At 35.5% G+C, this 21,305-nt stretch overlaps 1 pseudogene; it reads right to left on the reverse strand.

Annotated features, from left to right (window-relative positions):
• Positions 1 to 408: 408 nt before the first annotated feature.
• Positions 409 to 1,045, reverse strand: LOC143619774 (calcium-binding allergen Ole e 8 pseudogene; annotated as a pseudogene).
• Positions 1,046 to 21,305: the final 20,260 nt, after the last annotated feature.

A 21,305-nucleotide genomic window follows, 5' to 3' on the forward strand; every position in this document is an offset into this window, starting at 1 on the left:
CTAGTTAGTTTAATAGTTAGTGGGTTAGTGGTTTACTTCCTTTGTTATTTTCTTTTATCAATGTAAGCCTATAAATGGCCTTAGTTGTTTTATTTTAAAGCATGAATGGAAAATGTTGATTTAACGATCAAAGTCTCTTCCAAAAGTCTCTAGTTTCTATCCGGTTTCCTTCTATTTTCTCAGACCATTTGATTAACGAACACGGTTCGTGACATCATGATAGTATACAGACTCATAAATTATGTAGACATATATGTATATCGATACATGTGGATAAAGTGATCTAGAAAATTTGAAATTACTAATGTCACAAGATGAGATATATATTATTCTGTCAGAATTAATAGATCAAGAGGCGCAATACGATTAACACGTACATGCCTTAATCAATAAAAAGTTGGTTTTATCATTATGGATCATACGATAATTAAGCATATATCATTATTAGTTAGCGTACAGTATAATATTCTCTGATTAGCATCAGTCAACAGAGATTTAAAACTTAAAACACCATTAGAGTAGAAGACTGCATACTAACTATATTCTAGCAACTAGGGTGCAGTTTGAGCATTGGCCATCATCATCATCTTCTTAAACTCGTGAAAGTTGACACACCCATCACCGTCCGAATCCACGGACTTGATCATCTCCACACAGTCCGCAACCGTACACTTCTCACCCAACCGAGTCAAGATCTGGTGCAACTCAGTAACCGAGATCAACCCGTTCTTGTTCAAGTCGTACAGCTCAAACGCTTCATGAAGCTCATCATCCTTGTTATTACCAACATTGAACCCTGCAGTGAACTCTTCTAGGTTAATGTAACCGTCTTTGTCAGTGTCCACCTTACTCATCATTTGCTTCACTTCTTCCTCGGATGTGTCGGATCCGAGTGCCTGCATGACGTGGACGAGCTCGTTGATGGAGATCTTGACGTCACCGTTGGTGTCGAAACGGCTGAACACTTTCTGGATGTCGTCCACGTTTCTTAAGTTTGCCGATGCCATTAATATTGTTATTGTTAAGTGAACTCAATGGAATAATAATAATATGAAGGTAGAAAGAAGAATAATATAAGAAGCAAATATAGGAAGCCGCGTTACCGAGTAGGCCGTGTGGGGCTAGCTAGGAATAAATAACAATATTCTATAGTTTATTTTATTTTGTAAAGTTGATAATAAAAGTTTAAGTTTACAATTTTAGCCTTCAAGTTTATTAACATAAAACTCTAGACCTTCTTGTTTAGGGTGGGCAAGGCACTCTACTCGCGTCACCATATTAGAGCTAGTACACCCCCACCAGCAACCCGAGTTCATTCAATTTCAATCTCCCACCTTCTGTGGCACTCACTTCTATATTTCCGTCCTATCATCGTCACCACTATTCACGCCACCTTCTCATCGATGATGGTCACAGCTCACAAGTATCATTGGCAACACATGTTGGCTTGAATACTTTCATGGTCATATTTCTTTCATGCTACTTTTACTCTGACTTCTAGGCTTACCACATTCATCTAGGCCTAGAACTAGTCTATATGGTGCGATGTTAGATGCATCAAAAATCTCAATCAAGTATATGAACATCTTCTACAATATTCTTGTGTACCTTATAAGATTCTTTATCCTTTTGAGGACATCCGGTTAAATTGGAACAATTTGGGTCTTATGGTATCTTGTCTTAACTCTTCGAGAGAGTGCATATGTGTTTTGTAAGGTTTCCCACTTTCTTTGTAAATCTGCAAACATAATCTTCGATACCTTAAGGATACTATATCTAATTGGTTGACTGTTTATTGACCTTCTTGTTGGTGCATTCTGTGACCGTCGCTATGCAATTCTGACCAGCGGATCGTCACAGGCGAAGTTAGCACAACTTCGCCTAGGCGAAGTTATAACAACTTCGCCAACGGCGAAGTTGTAACAACTTCTGCCTTAGGCGAAGTTATCACAACTTCGCCTACTGAAGCCCAGGCCCGTAAATGTTTGTCTATATATAGTTGTGTCTTGTTTAGTTTTATGTATCAAGAAATCAGTGTGTGTTTGAGCAGCTTGTTTATTGAGAGAGAGTAAGAGACTAGAGTCGTGTGAGACGACCCGAGGTAGAGCTCACCTCGGGTCAGTCGTGTTTCTGTTTATGTTACGGTATGTAACGTGTTTTATTATTATATGAATCTGCAGATTTGATTATCCATTCTTGTATTTGTTTGTGTATTTGATCGTGTACGTGTTTGTGTTCTTCGTCTATACACCAATAAACGAGTCTAGGAGGATTCCGCACTCCTAGACCTCGTGCGGATCTCGTATCGATCAGCACCGGGACTAACAAGTGGTATCAGAGCCTTAGGCTCTTATGCTATGGTTCGAGATCTGCGTTTTGGTGTTTCTGGCACGTTTCAGTGCGTTTCTGGCCGAACAGCGCCGCAGGCGAAGTTATTGTTCATCAGGCGAAGTTGCCGTCACTGTTCGTAGGGTTTCAGCGAAGATATAAGGTCTGGCGAAGTTATGAACAGGCGAAGTTGACTTTAGGCGAAGTTGACTTCTCGGCGAAGTTATAGCCAGGCGAAGTTATGAACAGGCGAAGTTAGCAGCCAGGCGAAGTTATGGCCAGGTGAAGTTAGCAGCCAGGTGAAGTTAAAAAAAAAAAATAAAAAAAAAAAAATAAATAAATAAATAAATAAATTTGTTTGGAGTTTTCGTCTGTATGGCCAGGTGTACACGATTATTGTGAGACCAAAGATGTTGTTCCGTCAACGAGTGATCTTGTTATCTCTTGGTCTTACGTGTGAACAAATACGTGTCAACTATGGATTTGGAGTTGAGGTTGTGAATGGGATATTGTTTGAAACTGGATATTGACACATATTCGGGTGTTTGTGGGCAATGAAATTGTTGTTGTTCGTGGTTGACCAACCGAAGAAAGTCAAATTGAACTGAAGGTTTTCGTCATTACTGGATTGCGGTCAGAGCATATTATTTATGTTATTTTCAAGGCGTTCGAGAATTGGATCCTGAAACGTGATGCTTATTTATACGAGTGAAGATTCTGGAACAAGTTGGATTTAACCGGGAATTAAAGTGTCTATGTTCTTGATTGTTATCCCTGGTGATTGAAGATGCTTCGGATTAATTAATGGTCATGTGTTAGATTCTGTCAAGGTGGTTTTGTGATGAAATTGATCACCTGATGTTGAGTAGTTGAAGATTAAACCTTATCGTATGCCGACGAGTTGGTGAAGTTGTGGAGGAAGCCCAACTTCATGTGTTGGTGAAGTCAGATGGACTCACGTGATTGGTTGAGATGATCTATTGGCACGAGGATGCATGCATTTCAAAGACCTCAATCGTTATAGTCGGAGAAGCTTACACTGAAGGGGAGATCTGATATGGAAGACGCTGGGTGATTGGTAGATTTGTGAAGCTACATGACAGATTCAGACACGGCTGGTTGATGAACAAAACAGAAGATCATCAGTTAAGAGGGAGTCTGTTAGTGCATGTTTTGTAACAGATGATCTTTCGTGTTTGTTAGAATTGAGAGCAACGGTCAAAGGGGAGACTGTTGGTGCATTCTGTGACCGTCGCTATGCAATTCTGACCAGCGGATCGTCACAGGCGAAGTTAGCACAACTTCGCCTAGGCGAAGTTATAACAACTTCGCCAACGGCGAAGTTGTAACAACTTCTGCCTTAGGCGAAGTTATCACAACTTCGCCTACTGAAGCCCAGGCCCGTAAATGTTTGTCTATATATAGTTGTGTCTTGTTTAGTTTTATGTATCAAGAAATCAGTGTGTGTTTGAGCAGCTTGTTTATTGAGAGAGAGTAAGAGACTAGAGTCGTGTGAGACGACCCGAGGTAGAGCTCACCTCGGGTCAGTCGTGTTTCTGTTTATGTTACGGTATGTAACGTGTTTTATTATTATATGAATCTGCAGATTTGATTATCCATTCTTGTATTTGTTTGTGTATTTGATCGTGTACGTGTTTGTGTTCTTCGTCTATACACCAATAAACGAGTCTAGGAGGATTCCGCACTCCTAGACCTCGTGCGGATCTCGTATCGATCAGCACCGGGACTAACACTTCTAATATATCATCTGTTATTATGTAGATGTCGAATGAGTTGGTTTTCTAGATGATCAAAGATCCACAACAGGTTATTATGTGGTTCAATTAATTGGTCACAATCTCATCAACTGGAACTCCAAGAAACAATATAGGCTGATAATTTAATTGGGCTCTTACTCGCACTTTGTGCTTCGGTGGCTCACCTCCTTATTTGATGAGTTGTATACTAGTCCACATGTAATATGGTGCATGACAACATTTATACTACTTATCTAGTCCTCAATCTGGTGTTTTATAAGCGTACAAAACACTAACATTGACTTGCACTTCAAACAATATATGATGTAGCTCAGAGTCTTTAAGAGTTTTTTATGTTTCTATCACCGCACAAATTGTGAATCTTTTGACCAAAGGGTTTTGTTACGCGCGGTTTGACATTTTTGATTCAAGTATCACATGAATTGTTTAACTTGAGGGGCATGCCAAAGATGATTCAACTCTGTTGTTTATACTATTCAATATATTTGATAGTTTTCATTGTAGCGCTATATATATGAGAAAATTCCCAAAATAAGTGTTTATGAAAAAGTTTTCCAGGTTTTAGGTGTTATTTGCAAAATATTCTCAAATTAAGTATTATAAACTAGTCGTGACGAGTAGTTTGTATAACCAATTAAAACTTGACTCGTGCCTTTAAACTAACCGTAATGAGCATGTTTACTAATCATTCACTCGTCAAGACTAAATACTAAATAAGTTTTATGCCTAATCAACGCCCACAAGTAATAAGAAGTTTTTTAGTCGTGACGAGTAGATTTTAAAACTTTTCGAGACACGAGTAATTTATCAAACTAACCACGATGATCTGTTTGTTTACCAAATGCATCGAACCGGTTAGTTTTACAAAATACTAACTGGAATGGTTAGTTTGAAAGGTCAAATAGTCGTTACGATTAAAATAGTCGTTACGATTAGATCTTGGTCAATGACTAGTTTACATTCCCGATACGAGTATTTTATTAGTAATTAACTCGTCGAGACTAGTTTACCCGGTTTACATTACCAATACGAGCCGTTTATTAGTACTTAACTCGTCGAGACTAGTTTACATTCCCAATACGAGTAGTTAATTAATAATTAACTCGTCGTGATTAGTTAACCTGATTTATATTACCTATACGAGTAGTTTATATGCAGTTAACACTTCGCGACTATTTTATGTGGTTTACATTCACAGTATGAGTAGTTAACTTGTCGCGAATAGTTTAACGTTACGAGTAGTTTGTATAACCAATTAAAACTTAACACGTGCCTTTAAACTAACCGTAACGAGCATGTTTACTAATCATTCACTCGTCACGACTACATAGGTTTTATGCCTAATCAACGCCCACAGGTAATAAGAAGTTCTTTAGTCGTGACGAGTAGATTTTAAAACTTTTTGAGACATGAGTAATTTATCAAACTAACCACGATGATGTGTTTGTTTACCAAACACATCGAACCTATTAGTTTTACAAAATACTAACTAGAATGGTTAGTTTGAAAGGTCAAATAGTCGTTACGATTAAAATAGTCGTTACGATTAAAATAGTCGTTACGATTAGATCTTGGTCAACGACTAGTTTACATTTCCGATACTAGTATTTTATTAGTAATTAACTCGTCGCGATTAGTTTACCCGATTTACATTACCAATACGAGTAGTTTATTAGTACGTCGAGACTAGTTTACATTCCCAATACAAACAGTTAATTACTAATTAACTCGTCAGGATTAGTTAACCTAATTTACATTACCTATACGAGTAGTTTATATGCAGTTAACACTTCGCGACTAGTTTACCTGGTTTACATTCACAGTATGAGTAGTTTAAGAGTGTCACACCCTCAAGATCCACTAACGGAGTTTTACCGTCAGAGGGTGTGAACTAACAGGATCGGATTCATTAGTTATAATCAAACCATAAAACAAAGTTTCAAAACCATGAAAACGTTTACGAGTAATTAAATGCGGAAGCGTAAAAACCATAGAAACCAATGTTGCGTCACGCAGGACGACTTAAAACCCAATGATAACAGTTTAAAAAAAGTTTGCATAATTAAAAGTGTTTCAAGCAATGCATGATCCTAAACCGCGGGCCCGCCTCGGCTACCTGAGAATAACATACTAAAAGTGTCAACACAAGGTTGGTGAGTTCACAAGTTTAAATAAAAATAAAGCGTTTAGCGTTTGCGTTCAACGTTTTGCGTTACAGCGTTTTGCGTTACAGCGTTTTGCGTTACAGCGTTTTGCGTTACAAGATAGTGTTATGTCAATTATATATCTATAGGTAGCTAGCCTATAAAACAAGTATCACTAAGTGTTCGACACCGAAGCTGACTGTTTATTCATTTGCCTTGCCACCAGGTCATCCAGACCATGGTATGTGTTTAGCCAAGATTACACCCGCTCGACCTCCAGTCGAGTTTAGCGTTGGGTGGGGTTTGTCAAACCCAGTAGTACTACTCAACAATGACTCGCTATTATCCAATATTAAACGGTTCGATGTGAATGAAGGACTTTAGTTAACGCGTTTGCCACTTAGTCTTTACAAGTGATATATAATCTATATTAACAAAATCTTAAATGCGTTTTCGGAGTATGTTATCTCCCCCAAGCGAAAAGCGTTTAAAAAGTTTAAAAGGGGAAAGTGAAACTCACTGTTTGCGATGAAATTCCCAAATTAAATCACCAAGATGCGCGTCACAGAAAAACTCTCTCTAGCGTTCTAAAACAACAAAGAGATTTTTCTAAGTGTCGGAATATTATCGAGTCTCTAGACCCGGCACATAATACCTATGCACATAACATGTTTCGTGTTTCGTTTGTGAAGCGTGTGTGACTTTAACAATGTATTTGTGATACATTACATATGCAAGCAAGTATTTTCGTGTCATGTATTCATAAAGTACATCACTAGCAATTACTCCCCGTAAGGGCAATTTGGTCAACACATAACATTAACTAGCCATTATTCCCCACGAGGGCAATTTGGTCAAATCATGACAATCAATTAGCAATTATTCCCCGCAAGGGCAATTTGGTCAAAACACGACAATAAATTAGCAAGTATCATGTTTCATGCATTTTCACAAAACTCAGCAGCTAGTTTCACCGAGACAGAAAATCTACTTGAAAGATTGTACTATTCCACTGATCATAGCATCTCAATTAATTTACCAAAAATCAACACAGAAGCATATATGTCTTAGGTTTCCAGAACATATTTTATTATATTTTTATTCCACATAGTTTTCTCACAATCATCAAATCATTACAGCAAACTCATAACAATCAAATTCATGCGTAACAGATTGTTATTTGCAATTCCCGTTAAACGAAAAATCCAATAAATGCAAGACCACTTGGGTTAGGTTCCTAACTCAATAAGTCAACTTTCAGAAGTGGAACCAACCCAATTGGTCTCGTAGTTCATGAGATATAACATTTACAAAACAACCTAACAGCAGGTCTAACAGCTCAGCTTTGCACCACGTTTTTGTAAAATCATAAAAGTTAACCTTTACTTGTCCAAAAATCACAAATTTATATTCTTTAGAAACTAGACTCAACCTAGTTTACTGCAGTATTAATAATCTCAACCAATTTTTACATTTACACTTCGTTACAGTCACTTAAACATCAATAACACAATCTGTCCAGAAACTGTTTGCATCCAAACTCAACATATTAACAATCTATGAACTATCATGCATTCATATAACACTCTAGACTCCATAAACACCATCCATGCACATCAATTACACATTACATACATGATTAGGGTTTTTGTTTGAACTCAAATCAAAGACACAAGTAATTAGCATGTAACAATATCAATTCTAGTTATCATATCATTAACAAATCAACAACAATCATATTAACACAACACCATAAGAAAATCGGCAGCTAGGGTTTGTAGTTAACCCATGAAACATCAAAATCAAGTATAAAGGATGCATAGGATAATCGATTATACCTTCCTAGCACATAATTCTTCAATCAAACACTTGAATTTGTGGTTGTATGTGTGTGTATTGGTGACGGCAGCCAAGGAGAGACCAAGGGGGTTCCGATCGGGACTTAGGAAGAAAGAAAATAAGAGTTAGGGTTTATTATAACATAGTATTTATAGAATACTATGTTACACTTTAGCCCCTCCACTTCTAAGTATTATTTTTCCTAGCTTAAACTAACTAGTTTGCATCTTGTGTTAGCGTTTTATACTATGTTATCACATAACACATAAGTCTAACACATAATTATCACATAATTAATGTTTTGACGTTTTTCGTTTATTCATCAATCGTTTGCGTCAACTCCTTTGCGTTTCGGTGCAATTCCCGAAAGACTACACATGTAGTAAGTGTTAAGCGTCATTTAAACCCTAGTTTAAATGTAATGAGGTGTGCGTTATAGATTCAATGATCTTAAGTTTGAATTGACGGAGTTGAGTTAACGGAGTTGAGTTAACGGAGTTAACCTGAAATTGACGATTGTCACAAAGAGTAAGAGGAGTTAACTTGTCACGAATAGTTTAACGTTATGAGTAGTTTGTATAACCAATTAAAACTTGAGACGTGTCTTTAAACTAACCGTAACGAGCATGTTTGCTAATCATTCACTCGTCACGACTAAATAAGTTTTATGCCTAATCAACGCCCACAAGTAATAAGAAGTTCTTTAGTTGTGACGAGTAGATTTTAAAACTTTTCGAGACACGAGTAATTTATCAAACTAACCACGATGATGTGTTTGTTTACCAAATACATCGAACCGGTTAGTTTTACAAAATACTAACCGGAATGGTTAGTTTGAAAGGTCAAATAGTCGTTACAATTAAAATAGTCGTTACAATTAGATCTTGGTCAACGACTAGTTTACATTCCCGATACGAGTATTTTATTAGTAATTAACTCGTCGCGATTAGTTTACCCGGTTTACATTACCAATACGAGTAGTTTATTAGTACTTAACTCGTCGAGACTAGCTAGTTTACATTCCCAATACGAGTAGTTAATTAATAATTAACTCGTCGGGATTAGTTAACCTAATTTACATTACCTATACAAGTAGTTTATATGCAGTTAACACTTCGCGACTAGTTTACCTGGTTTACATTCACGGTTTGAGTAGTTTAAGAGTAAGAGTAGTTAACTTGTCGCGAATAGTTTAACGTTACAATCTACTCGTTGTGACTCGTTTTAGCAGTATTCTGATTATTTTATGAATATTTAAAAATATATTATAATATTATTCAATCCCTTATTTTTATGTAATTTAAAAAAAAATATTATGGCATGTCTTTACTTTTTGTGATCCCTTATTAATATATCATGTAACATGCAATTGAGTTCTATATCAACGATTATTGGTACGTTCAATTTTTTTAAAAGTTGTATCATTTTTTTATTATTTTAGTCTAATAAATGGTATATATTATACTTACATGATAATTACACTTGGTATTAATTGGGAGACTATGGCGGTAATGCAAATTAGGTAAACTAACCACGACAAGTTAATTATTAATTAACTACTCATATTGGGAATGTAAACTAGTCTTGACGAGTTAGCTACTAATAAACTACTCTTAGTGGTAATGTAAATCAGGTAAACTAACCACGACGAGTTAATTACTAATTAACTACTCCTATTGGGAATGTAAACTAGTCTCAATGAGTTAACTACTAATAAACTACTCGTATTGGTAATGTAAACCAGGTAAACTAATCGCAATGGGTTAATTACTAATAAATTACTCGTATCGGGAATGTAAACTAGTTGTTGACCAAGATCTACTCGTAACGACTAGTTGACCTTTCAAACAAACCATTCAAGTTAGTATTTTGTAAAACTAACCGGTTCGACACATTTGGTAAACAAACACCTCGTCGTGATTAGTTTGAAAAACTACTCGTGTCTCGATAAGTTTTAAAATCTACTCTTCACAACTAAAGGACTTCTTATTTATTCATGGGCGTTGATTACGAGGCTTGAAAATTATTTAATCGTCACAAGTAGATGATTAGTGAAACTGGTCGTTACGGTTAGTTTAAGGACACGTGGCAAGTTTTAATTTGTTATACAAACTACTCGTGTGTAATCATAAACTACTTGTCACGACTAGCTTATAATATCTATTTTGGGAATTTCTGGCAAATGACACCTAAAACCTGAAAAACGTTTTCATAAACGCTTATTTTGAGAATTTTCCCAGTATATATTCCTTGTAATTTCGATTCAACATGATGAATACAAAACTACTATTCTATCCTTTTTCTTTTAATATTTGTAGTATTATATTGTGTTCCATAAATTAAAAGCAACTATAGATGACCTCAATATTCATAACACACTTAAAAACGTACTTAAGAAATTTACTTTTTAGTTCATTTGACCTATAGGTTAGTCAAATATCAAGGATTATCAAGGTCACGCGTGACTCAATGCATAATAAACTTACGATCAATAATTACACATTTTTTAAATGGCGTTGTGTTAGGTCACCACACTCCCGATTTTAGAGAGCCATGTTGCCCAACTCTGGTCGGACTATGTGGTCTCTACCGGGCACACACTGACTTCAGAGTTTGACTTTGGCGTTCCCTCAGGATATAATACCGTCGGCTATCACTTGACATTCGTTGTTCCACTACAAAAGTAGAACTCTTTGGTATAACACACGATAGGAAGAAAACCCTGGTGGGCTCGGGATTCGAACTAACAACGTCGCAAGACCTAACTCAAAACCTTCAAGGCCAAAATCCACCACAGATGAGGATCGAACATGATAATCACGGGAACCCATCTTCTTACCACATGTGAGAGTATATCTTACATATACGCCGTATATGTTTGTTTATATATATAGTTTGTTTGTTTCTCATTTGTAACTTTTCGTTATGAAATAATAAAACTCTCTCTTTCTGCTTTTCTTTTTCTTTATCGTGTTTATCATTCTTTAACAGTTTCATGGTATCAGAGCATGGTTGTTAGTCCTGCTCTTCTTCTTAATCGGTTTCTTGCTGATTTTTTTCTTATTCATCTGATCTTTTGTGAACATTCTTCTGTTTTGTTCGAGTGTCTGATCATTTTTTATCTTTTTCGTTCGTCTCATTCGAACTCTTTTGAGTTTGCATCTCTTTTTCTACTTATTTTCATCTTTTCAAAGGTTTTATCCCTTCATTTTTTATCAATTTTCTAATCATTTCACATTTTTGTTTCTGAATTTTCTCTCAAAGTTTAAGATCTTCTCATTTCCTTTTCTCTCAGTTTTTGTCAAAATCTTCTTTCTCTACATATACGCCGTATATGTTTTGACTTACACGTCGCATATCTTTTCTCCAGCCTATATCTTGAACATATACGCAAACTTGGGCGTATAACACTTATACACTTATTTGTTCTACGTATAAGTCTCTTTGACTTATACGTCGTATATGCTATATGGCGTGTAAGTGTTTCTTTGTTATAAAGAGCGTATAATTTTCCTTCTTTCGCGTTTTTGTTGTGCTTTTCTAATGGCAGCTTTGAACAGTTCTATTGTTCAAAACATGACCATTGATTCCTCTAATCATGTCACACCCCTATCTTAGGGCCTAGGCATGTGACCAATAGTTGGTACCTGTTTTGAAAATATATCAGAGTTTTAGCGGAAGTCTTTAGTTTATAATAAAATATTAGTTTATATTTTGAAACATTAGTTCATTTGTAAAATATAATAAAATATTTAATTTAATAGAAAGCTTCTCGAATAATAGATATTCGAGGGTTTGATTTATAAACCTTGTTTGATTTTATAAAACTTGTTTAAATATGTTTGCAATATTTTAATAATCTATAATATTGAGCCGTCTCTACCTTGCGAGCATTTATCTCCATGAGTTGGCTAGAATTCCATGCTACCTGTGCTAACTTTATTTCCTGTAATATTTGAGGGGGGAAATACGTCAGCGATATGTGGTGAATCGTTGACTCTAAAAACGTTTTATAAATATTTATTTGACTGACAAGATAGTTTTCGTGAAACAATCTCAGCATAAACGTCTATTATTTCTGGGATTTGTACCACTTGCCATACACACACAATTTCGGTCCTCCAGGAACTGACGACTATTGGGAACTGGCGCCCATTGGAAACTGACGCCCATTAGGAACTGATGCCCATTGGAGAACTTTTATTATGATCTCTAGTCTGCGGCCACGTAGCCTTGACTGATAGACTAGAATGATTATGTTTGGATCCAGACACATGTGTACTCGGTCTGAGTTGTTTTTATTTTCTATCTTGTAAAAAAATTAGGGATCACGTAATCCCATTAATCTTTATTTGACTGTCTTTGTTTAAGATAAACAACACGTTTATCTTGACTGAAAAAGGTTTAACGTATTCACATGTGATTGTTTGTTGTGAATGATGTATTGATCTCGTTTGAAAACCTTTGTGATAAATGAATGATTGACCTATAATAAAATAAGTTTATATAAATACCTGGATCTTCTCTTAATCCGGCTACAGACCTTTAGTCTGGTTTTGATAGCTTAAACCTTGATTGATTGTTTGCTTGTTTTGAATTCCTTCTCTTTATTTGCCAATCATGTACTATGTTTCTTCTTCAAGAAAAAATGTTTATGATATGTTTCTTCTTCAAGAAGAAACGTCATTTATCTATAACCTTTATAAAATCTCATATTTCTTAATCATAAAGAAACACTAGTTTTTGACTATACCTCTTGTGGGTAAAGCTTATCTTTCTTACTATATTCTCATGTATGTGAATACTTGCATTTATTATCCATAGAAGAAATTATATTTAGTTGTAACCTTTGTTTTTGTATTTCTTAATTATAAAGAAATTTTATTTAATTGTTATAATTTGATCAAGGTCTAGGCTATACTCCTGACTAGGGTATAAGCCTTTGGAATAATAATATTTTATTTGGGCAGAACCCTTACCTTGTTCGGCATATTATTTTCTAGATTCTCGGACAGCACTTCGACGCTTGTACGATAACGAGAATCTTGATCAACAACTCCTCGACACGGAAATCGAGGCAACGTTCGGGGGTCGCCAGGTCGTGCACGTACTTCGAGGCGGGACGTCGGGTCGTCTCGGGTTGGCACAGTTTACGAGGTCGTCACGTGTTACGAGGCCGGCACGCAAAACGAGGTCGTCACGTGTTACGAGGTCGTCACGCAAAACGAGGTCGTCACGTGTTATGAGGTTGGCACGCAAAACGAGGTGTGCCGGTCGTCGGGATTGTCGGTACGAACTTCGAGGTGTCGTCGGTATATGGTACGGATTATGTGGTTATGATTTGTCGGGTTGGTGTCGTCGGTATAGTTGAAATCCGGTCCCATCGCGATACGCGATGGAACCTTTCTATTGGTTATCACGTATCGCGATGACACATATTACTCAGAGAGTGCCACGTGTCGCCACATGGCGCTTTCTTAAGCACCCTCTGCCACGTGTTGACACGTGGCGAACACGTGTCATTTTCTAAGGCACCCTATGCCACGTGTTGACACGTGGCGTACACTTGTCACTTCCCTATTATCCTAGTCATCGCGTATAGCGATGGCTTAATGTCTTGAGCCGTAGCGTATCGCGACACCGCCCTTTTTGGGTTTTCTGTGACGTTCCTATCGCGTATCGCGATGTCTCCTTGGCTATGCCCGTCGCGTATCGTGATGGGTTAATAAAAAAAAAAATTTATTTTTAATCCTTTTAATTTTATTAGCTTGTCATATTTGGATCAAAATTTTTGGGATGTTACAAATTATTTTTACCTTCATCCTTCTGATCATCCTGTTATGATCCTTGTTTCCAAATTCTTTGACAGTACCGGTTTTGGAGCTTGGAAAAGAGCAATGCCGATTGCTCTTTTAGCTAAAACAGGCTCGGTTTCATTAACAACACTGTGATCATTCCAGTCAATGAACCACATCTTGCATTTTGGCAACGTTGCAAGGATATGGTGATATCATGAATTCTTAAAACCCTCACTCATTCACTCATGATATTCGTGATAGCGTTTTGTATGCTGAAACTGCTCAAATTATTTGGAATGAGCTTAATTCTCGTTATGATCATGGTTCTAAGATTTATCAATTGGAAAATATTCTTTACCAAACTAAATTTTTGTCTGTTTAAAGATGTCTCACTTAAAACTCATTTACCTAAAGGATTTCTATTCTTAAAATTTTATTTTCAAACGTTTTTGTAAACCCACACGATAAGACGAGTTATGTGGACCATCCGATGATCTAAATAATTATGGTCCGGAACATAATTATCAAAGTCCTTGCATGAAAATCATAATACGTACAATTGTGTGTCATAATATAGAATTGAAAATAGTTAGGATAACGGTACAAATGTAAATATGATAAGGACATGGTGGATAAGCCGCTGGTACATCCTATATATAAGTGCCCTTATCGGATTTGCATTTGGAGCGTTGTTTTAACTATTCAAAGTTCTGTGTCATAATAAATTTTTAAATTTTATTTAAAATTTTCATTTCCTCAAAATCTAATGGTATCCTTTAATTTCGGGATGAAATTCCCTAAAGTAGGGGAGACTGTAACAACTTGGATTTTAGATTATAATATTATTATTCGTTACATGACTCGTTTTTATGTTCGGGAATATTTATCAAGAAAATATCGCGTTTATCGGGTTATTGTTTATTTTAGTATTATTGGTAAATATTTATTTAATATATAAAACAACTTTGAATTATATACGATTTTAACCCTAAATACTACTTTAACCCAATTTGGTATCCATCCTTATTCTAGAGGGACCAATCTGCAATTCTAATATATTAATATATAATGTTCTTAACCAATTAACCCAGACCCGCGTTCATATCCAAAGTAGCTTGATATTGGTTCGAATCCACTTCGTGAGATGGCCATCTTGGTGAACATGATCTGCCATAATCTCTTCGATCCCTTCATTTATGTGCCAGAATAAAGAGAGATTTGGTAAAAAAATGGTTAATGATACATTCAACCAATGAACTATGACTTAATTATTCCATTGCTACGATTCATCCAGTCGAAGTAACCGATCCATTCCGGATCGACCGAATTGGTACGGAAGTTGTAACATGGGAAAACCACGTCCCAGGATACGGGCCCCTCTCCCCTTGAGGATTGGATTGACTTGGTTATTGCGGCCCGAAACCCGAATTCTTTTCTTGAGCAGTAATTCTCGTTGTGTGTTTGGAATCAATTCGTTTAGATTGTTTTTACATATATTATACCTTCACCGACATAAATAATTTGGAAATTTAATCGATATAATCTGCGAATTTATAACCAAGCAGGCCGTCATTCATAATTGTGCATTATACCAATTTGAGTTGTTAATAAATCAATTAAATATTCATACACCATCCAGTATTGATCGCAAATCAAAACCCTCTTCTTAATCGACTTATGATAACCTGCAACTTAGCTAATCTCTTCGCGTTTGGCCGAGGTTGTTCATCACGTCGTTTGATATAAATTCGTCATCAATCAGGTAATTGATTATAGGTACCAAGTCGTTTATACTTAATAATCATAAACCCTAAGTTTAATTTAATCAAACCTTAACAGATTAACGAATTGATGAATCTAGGGTTTATGCATAATAGTTTGGTTGTTCTGGTAATTATAATGTTCTGTTCTGGTCATTAACCAACTGGTACACCCAGCTCAATTGGCTGGGTGCGTGCTGGCTAAACCTCTGAGCCGGCCATGGCAGTTTTTCTTATTTTTTATGTAGTTTTTCTTTAATTGTTTTAAGGGTCCAAACGGTTTTATAAATTATATATAGTTAATATAAAATAAACGTATTAGACTAAAACCGACATATTAATCATTTAGTTTTTTGAACTTTGGTTAAACCATATCTATATGTATATACTTATATATATATAAGATATTTGAAATTTGTTAAAGGTTTAAAAAGGCTTTATTTATTTATAATACGTAATTAGAATATATATTAAACCCCATTATTTTACAAAATTATTAGGTCAAGTATTTTTATAAAAGTTCATCTTTTGTATAAATATTATTAGTTATTATTTATTATTTGTTTACAATAATTATTTATAAGAATTCGTTATTAATAGTAAAAACATCAATATATACATAAAATGTATTTTTAGCTTAAAATAATTATTTGATACAAACCCCTTTATATAATTTATCCAAAGTCCTACAAATATTTACTTTAAGTATTTTTATGCAAATTTGTATAATTAAAATGATATTATTTACGATAAACCGTTGTTAAATAAAAGCAATAAAATTGATAATAAGTCTAAGTCATATTAAATTTCCAAAGGAACACACTCGATCATCAATTCCCGAGTCTCTATCTAGTTTTAGCTTCGTTATACAATCCACATTTATTACCTCAAAATTATTCTTTATTAGGAGATCTCGTCGGTAATTTCTGAAGAGCGTGACTCTTGGTTTGCTACCATTCTTACCGCGTTCATTTATCTCTTGCATAGTCGCTAAGGTGAGTATTTCACTCCCCTCTTTTACTCATTTTAACCGTTTTGGGGACATATGCGTTCGTAGATATTTTTATATTATATATTACTCAACCGCAACTGTTTATCCTTGTGTGTTTATCAGTTTGCCTAACTTGCTATTTGCTTACTTTCTTTGTTTGAATGTTACTTGCTTATTTCGGCAACCGATGTCCATTTTTATGTTACGGTTTAGTCCTTTCTTGGTAACCAATGTCCATTTATATGGATTGGTTTAGCCCTTTCTTTATGGTTTCTTTCTTTATTGTTTGATTGATTGTTTATGTGATATGGCTTAACTGTTTATTCTCACAGGAACAGTTTGCATATTTCTTTATATACTATATCTTATTATTGTTGTGTCTTAGACTGGTGTTTTACTCACTCAACATGTGTTGTTGACAAATATTCTATTTTATACGCATATGCAGGTTATCGTAGAAATTTAATGCATGTTGGTGAAGACTTAGTGAAGAATTTAGTTAGAAGAATAGTTTAATCAAGAAATATAAAATTTGTATTGTTGTATGAATTATGTACTTGTTTGTATTGATTTATTTGATAAATGAATTTAATTAATAGATATTGCCATTTAAATATTGTATGATAGTACCTTGTGAGCTGTGACAATCAGTTCATGCCCCGACATTTCCACCATAGGTTGGGTGTGATATGGGGGCCATATCACACAACTACTTACCGTGGCTTTAGATATTCTTTAGCCATTGTGGATGATTATAGTAAACCACATGGACTCATTTGCTTTCAACCAAATGCAATGCATTTCCTATACTTCAATCATTTATTGAAATGGACAGCACTCAATTTGGCACTACATTGAAATGCATCAAATCCGATAATGCTTTTGAACTTGGATCTGGTTCTATAAAAAGTGCTTATTTGTTGAGAAAATGTATTATTTATTAAACCACTTGTAGGGTTGTGCCTCAACAAAATGGTGTTGTCGAGATAAATCATAAACATTTGCTTGAGGCCTCAAGAGCTCTTATGTTTCAAACTAAACTCCTGGTTCAGTTTTGAGGCGATTGTGTTCTAACTTCACATTTAATCAATTGGTTCCCTACTGACATTCTCAACAATTAAACCCCATATGACGTTTTAACGGGAAAGGATCCTTCTTATTGTCTTTCCTATGCTTCTACATTATCTCATGGAAGAGATAAATCTCACCCAGAGCTGTGCCTTGTGTTTTCCTAGGTTATCCTCTTAGAAAGAAAGCTTAAAAATTGTATAATCTTGATACAAACAAGGTCATTATTTCAAGAGACATTTTCTTTGAAGCTTTATTTCCCTCAACAACCAAATCAAAAGACAATTTCATTTTCCTATCTATTGATCTTATTAATCAATTCTTTGATGATCTTGCTTCCGATTCTATCCCTACTACGCCTACCTCTTCCGATGATTCTACTTCTCCATCTTTCGTTACTCCTGATACTTCTTCTTACGTTCCTTCCACTCCTCCTAATGATCAATTTGTTCGAAGATATTCGAGAACTTCTGTTCCACCCTCCTACTTGAATGATTATGTTTGTAACCATTCAAATCCTTCTCACTACTATTTTCACAATGTTACTAATTCTTGCTATTCCTCTACATCTTTTTCTTCTCATCTTATTCCTTCCAGCAAGTCTGTCACTCAAATGATCTCTGATTTACATGAGCCTACTTCGTATAACGAACTTCTGACATTCCTGAATGGCAAGATGTAATGAATAAAGAATTTCAGTCACTTGAAAATACTCATACTTGGGATGTTGTTGCTCAACCCTGGAAAGAAGGCTATTAAATGCAAACGGGTGTTTAAACTTAAACATAAAGCAGATGGAACTGTTGAACGTTGTAAAACAAGATTGGTGGTCATAGGTGATACTCAACAAGGGGGGATTGATTATAACGAAATGTTTTCTCCTTTTGTAAAGATGACCACAATTCGAAGTCTTGTAGTTATTGCTACCAAACGAAGTTGGCCTCTTTTCTAGCTTAATGATAATAATTTTTTTCTTCATTGGCATTTAGATGAGGATAACTATATGCTACCACCACCTGGTATGCAACTTCCTAATAATAAGGTGCTTAAACTTCAGAAAATCCTTATATGGTTTGAAAAAGGCCTTTCGAAATGGTATGGAAAATTGTCTTCCGCTTTTTTAAAGTCAATAGGGTATGTGGGTTCTCAGAATAATCATTCTTTGTCTTCAAAGTCTATGGGATCATCCTTGGTTTATGTTGTTGTATATGTCGATGATGTTTTGGTTACTGGGAACAATTTGGAAGAGATTAATTCTCTTAAGACTTTTCTAGATTCATCTTTTTAAAATCAAAGATCTAGGAAGTCTCATTATTTTTTAGGCATGGAGGTTCTTTACACCACTAAAGGTGTTATCATGTGTCAACGCAAATTTGTTAAGAATATGCTTTCCGAATTTGACACTTCCAATATTTTTGTCACCAATCCTCCATTGCCTCATCGTTTACAGCTTAAAGCTCATGAGGGACTTGTTCTTGAAGAACCAATACGAAACAGGAAATTTGTTGGTAAACTTAATTACCTTACACACACAAGACCTGATATTGCTTTTTTTGTTCAATTTTTGAGTCAGTTCATGCAAGATCCGAGAATATCTCGTTGGAATGCCGCCCTTCATACTATTTCTTATGTCAAAGGAACTATATCTCAAGGATTATTCTTCAACAACAATCCTTCCTTTGATTTTGCACGCATTATGTGATTCAGATTGGGCAGCTTGTCCTAATACTCGACGATCGATTAGTGGTTTTTATGCTTCACTTGGGGGATCTCTGATTTCTTGGAAATCTAAGAAGCAACCTACAGTTTCTTTGAGCTCTGCTGAGGCTGAGTACCGATATCTTCGACATGTAACTAGCGAACTTGCATGGTTGACCAGACTCCTCTCGGAATTTAATAATCCTAACATTACTCCTGTTACACTCAAATGTGATAGTCAAGCTGCAATTTATATTGCCAAAAGAATCTTGTTTTCATGAGCGGACTAAGCACATTGAAATCAATTGTCCTTTTGTTCGCGAGAAGTTGCAAGAAGGCCTCGTGACTTTGATGCATACGAAGACAAATGATCAACTTGATGACAATTTTACAAAGAGCTTACAAGGCCTAATTTTCACGAGCTCCGATGCAAGTTGGGGTTTCTCAACCTCCAACTTGGTGGGGGGGGGGGGGGGGTTGAGCGTATATCATACATATACGTCGTATATGTTTGTGTGTATATATAGTTTGTTTGTTTTTCATTTGTAACTTTTCATTATGAGATAATAAAATACTCTCTTTTTTCTTTTCTTCTTTATCTTGTTTATCGTTCTTTAATGATTTCACCACCGGGCCGCAAGTGAGGAATCTACAGTCAGGCCCGGCCTGTGGGCTAGTCAAATTAGACAGTGGCTTTGAGCCTCCAGTAAATCTAGGTCTCTAATTTTTTATGAGTTATGTACTAAGTAGAGGTGCACAAAAAACCCGAACCCGGAACCGATTTTTTTATACTCGGGTTTATAATACCCGAACCCGTATCCGACCCTACTCGTAGGGTACGGATAGAGTATGCATTTCAATAACCAAACATGTACCCGAGCCGGACCCGATTTGTACCCGTTAATACCTGAAATCCGGAACCGCTTCCATTCTCGAAACCAGGTTTTTCCAATACCCGAAACCGGGTGTTTAAATACCCGATCTATACATGAAATTACCCGAAAAATACCTGAAAAAATAACCGAAAATACCCCTGAAAAATGCAACCCTTAAAAATCCAACCTATACCCGAAAAACACTCGAAAAAAATCCCAAAAATAGGGTTTTTCCAATACCCGGAAATAAGGTATTCATATACCGGGTTTTATAATTATCCGGTTCTATACCCGACCTGAACCCAATACATATGGTATGGTTTTTAGAGCCGATACCCGAAGCCGACCCGAGTATTGCCAATACCCGGTCATACCTGAACCCGGTTCCATATCTGAAACCGGATATTTGAAAAACTCGATTTGTGCACCTATACCCCTATGTACTATAGGTTTTAAAAGTGGGCTTTTTTTGGGAATATCTCATAGAATAGTAAATAAGTTTGAAAAGTGTTCCAATTAGGTCACTCATGCATATTTTCCCCAAATCGGGTCACTAAATCTTCAAATAGAGTCTCATCGATTTTTTTGTGCGTTAAAAAGTAAATGAAGGATAAGATGTAGGGGTCGGAATTTGCAATATATGTAGATAAATTTAGAGAACTTTAAAAAACGTTAATTATATTAAAATTCAAAAATAAAAAATAAAATTCACATCGCTGCTCGACGTCAACATCAAAAAAGAGATAAAAAGATTTCCTATGTGAAACTAAAATGAAAAAGACTAAAAAATCATGTTAAAACCTTTAATTTAATAAAATATGAAAGTTAAATGACTTAATTGGAACACTTTTTAAAATTGAGTTACCTAATTGTAACACTTTTAAAACTTGGTTACTATTATATAAAATTGCCTTTTTATAACAAGTTAAGAACGAGGCTCATGTATTTTTGTTCATATTTTTTTGCAACTTACACTTTCTATGAATTGCTTGCAATTTGTTGTTTTTTAGAATCTTAGCTTATTTA

Source organism: Bidens hawaiensis, unplaced genomic scaffold, assembly GCF_021521415.1.
Source record: "Bidens hawaiensis isolate Kalapana, Puna unplaced genomic scaffold, B.hawaiensis_p1.1 tig00000296_1, whole genome shotgun sequence".
NCBI classification, from domain to species: Eukaryota; Viridiplantae; Streptophyta; class Magnoliopsida; order Asterales; family Asteraceae; genus Bidens; species Bidens hawaiensis.